The sequence below is a fragment of the Ailuropoda melanoleuca genome, chromosome 8 (genome assembly GCF_002007445.2).
Source record: "Ailuropoda melanoleuca isolate Jingjing chromosome 8, ASM200744v2, whole genome shotgun sequence".
NCBI classification, from domain to species: domain Eukaryota; kingdom Metazoa; phylum Chordata; class Mammalia; order Carnivora; family Ursidae; genus Ailuropoda; species Ailuropoda melanoleuca.
The window spans coordinates 28,383,274-28,386,818 of NC_048225.1; positions in this window are offsets into that span (position 1 = coordinate 28,383,274).

Sequence of the window (3,545 nt, forward strand, 5' to 3'; positions counted from 1 at the left end):
CGCTGGGTCAACAGCATCACCTGCTGGCCACAGGATGCCACATCCTCCTCCCTCTTGGTCCAGGCCACGTGGGGACGCCTCTCCCCAGATCCCAAGTGAGGCTGAGTCCAGAGAAAGCAGTTTGGCACACTGACCCAGAGACACTTCTCCCCAGAGGATAGAGTCCAGCCCATCCCCAAGGGCACATGTCCTGGGAGTCCGCAGAGCTGGGACTTGGCTCTTCTAGGCTGACTTTGCCTTCCTCGAAGAGACGCAGCCCCTGCCCTGATTCCATGTAGATCTCCAACACACACCCTTGCACACTGGCTCCCAAACACGCTACGAACGGTTTTATTACCTATGTCTGTAATCCCCCAGCACCTTTAGATGCACCCAGAATCTTTCACCCTCCAACATCAGCTGCTACGGGCCAGGGTCTGAGTCTTCCTTTACAGAGTGACCAGATCACTACCTCCCACTGCCAAGTCCATCACCGTCGGAAAGGGCTTGCGCCCGGTCAGATGCCTCTTCCTGGAGATGACCTCCATCACGGCCACCACGTTTGAACACTTGATATGTTCCCAAGCAACAGGCACGTGCCGCATACCTCATAGGGGCGGTCTCACTTGATCTTCCCAAAGACTCAAGGAAACTGAGTCACAGAGAGGTTAAGCCATTTGCTCAAGGGCACACTGCCACTGAACAGTAGAACCAGGATTCCAGTGCAAGCAGTCTAGTACTTGGTCTCAGCAGTCATGCTCTAGTGCCTCCCAGAAAAAGCACACACAGGTGCACACCGGTCAGTAAATGCATCATCTTTGCCAGAAGTACAGAAGTAAGCCACGTGTAGTTTCTCACCAGGCCTTCCACGCATCCCACTGATGAGGAAGGACCTGCTCTGGCTGTTGGTCTCCATGTAATGGCCTCTCACAGACCAGACCCCTTCTCAGCGACCCATTCCTTCATCTGCAAGACTTCCAGGCCCACGCACAAAAAGATGTCTTACGGAAGCACCATAAATGGGCTCTGGAAGTGTGGAGGAGGCCCCAGAACCAAGGTTCACACTAAGAAAATGGTTAACATAAACCTTGGCGGCCCAGACTGGGCACCTGAGACCCTGCAGCTAGGTGTTCCTTCCATCAGGATTTACTGAGCGCCTATATCAGGCACTCTGCGGGGACAGAGTGTAGCTAGGTGTTCCTTCCATCAGGATTTACTGAGCGCCTATATCAGGCACTCTGCGGGGACACGGGAGGCTCACCCTGCCCTCTGCCGGTGCAGACTCGAAAGGAGCCAGTCAGTAAAGAAAGAAATCGGTTAGGAACCACAATGGGTTATGCCAAGAGAGCTGTTCAGAAGGTTGCTGGTTTGGACCTTCTCCACTAACCAGCTGCTGCTTTGCTATCTTCCCCTCCAAGTCTCACCATGGCCTCCCTCGCCCCAACTAAGCACACTTCGCTGGGGACTTCTGGCTGCAGGCCTTGGTCTCCACCCTCCTTGAGAGAACCTGAGTGTACCCCTTCCTGCGGTGCTGCCTAAGTCCCCAGGTCCCACCACCGGGAAGGGGAGGTGGGCTAGGGAGAGGAGCTAAACAGGAGTGACGGGAGCTGGGACAGAGGAGGGGCAGGGGGGAGACGTCAAGGCGGGAAGAGGGGTTGGGGAGAGTGAGCAGGGAGGAGGAAGGCCTGGTGAAGGGGGATGAGGCAGGAGGAAGGATGAGGCAGGAGGAACGCGGAGGTGGGGGGGGGCAAGGCAGAGAGGAAGAGGGGATAAGGGGAGGAGGGAGAGCATAGGGGAGCGGGGGCGATTTGGGGGAAGGGAGCGAGGTAGAGCGTAGGGGGAATGAGGCAGTGAGGAAGAGAGGAAGGCCGAGGAAGAGTCGAGCGGGAGAAGTGGCGGGGAGCGAGGCAGGGGCTCAGCTCCGCCTGCCGGGGAGCAAAGTTTCCCAAGCTCGCCCGGAGCAGCTTCTGCTCTCTCCCCTGCCTTTGTTTTCCCCTCTCAGGATGGAAAATGAATTTCGAGCATCGCTGCCGAGCCTGCCAAGTAATTGGAAAGCATGTCGAACACTGCGTCTGGCNCGGCCCAGGCCGCAGCTTTGTCCTCCAGACTGTGCCCCCCCGCCCCGCGCTCCACACCTGCAGCCACACCCTGGTCTTAACGTGTCAAGAGTCTGAGAAGGTGCCTGCGGGAGCTGGAGCCCGGGTTCCTCTGCTAAAAGGAAAACCACGGGCGTCGCATAGAGTCTCCAAACGCAGGCTAACTGCAGTTGGACCTCCCCCAGAAATGGTGTCCTAGCCAGTCCGTCAGGAATTTTCCTATCAGTGCCATTGAGGTAATCTGCCACCTGGACCTTATCCAGCCCCCCCCCCCCCCCAAAAGAAGCCGAGGCAATCTGTATTATACCTCTGCTCTTCCTTTCGAGGAGCAGTCCTTTTCTTTTGCTAATGACTTCCTTGCCCCACCCCCCTTTCCAATAAAAACCTTCCATCTTGTACAACTCCTCAGAAGCTCCCCTCTATTAACTAGATGGTAGGCTGCCCAGTGGTTTAATGAAGACAATTAGATCTTCTAATTGGCTAGGTTGGATTGTTTTTTAACACCTCTCTGCTGTCTCCAGTCCTCCTCCCCAGCCCCTCCTGCTGTCTGCTCCTGGAGCCCACCTGCCAGTCATCCTCCCCGGCCTTGCCCTCTGTCCAGCACCCTTGGATCTCCCAGACCAGCCCACCCCATTTCGTGTACTGGTTTGACTGGGTTCCTTCCATTTTCCTCTGGGGATGGACGAGAGCCCCATCCCACCTCTCAGTGGACACCATAAGGCAATGGCTGGGTCTTCATCCAGCAGTCCCTACCTTTGGTGCTGTTCATTACATCACGTGGATCCTGAGTCCCCTCCATGCGCCTCCCTCTTCAGTGACAGACTCAGGAGGCCCTGGCTCCAACTCCTGGTGTCCCAAGGCTCTGCTTTGCAAAGCCGAATCGGTCTTCTCTGAGACAGATTTGGCTGAGTCTGTGTCACTGTCTCTGTCTAGAATCAGCAAGTTCCCCATTAGGACTTGACACACAGTTGGACGATGAGAACTGGCCAATGTCCCCACCACCACCACCACCACCACCACCAAGAGGTCCCAGGTAAGACTTCTACAAGCATCAGCCTGGACCCGCCCCCNCCCCCCCCCCACCTACCTACCCCCATCTCCCATGCCCTCCCCTCACAGAAAGATCCATGACCCACAAAGCCTTTATTCGTTCTTTCAACTCCATTTAACTACACAAATGGCTTGGTCACAGCTGACTGATCCCAAATTTGCCAGTGATTTTCTTTTAATTTACCATGGCTCAGTCCCCCTGTAATACAGGTAGAGGAGGCATATTTGTTCCCAAACTCCCCTCCTGGGGTTAATCATGCACAGAACAAAACTCCATTTGAGCCACTTAATGATTTCATTTCCACCCTAGGTTTGAAGGAGCTGCGGCTATAATGCTAATGGAGGTCCCTCTCTCCCCAAACTCCAGATGCTTGTGCGTGAGAGAAGGAAGGAACGGTGGGGGCCTGTGAGCTCCTTAAC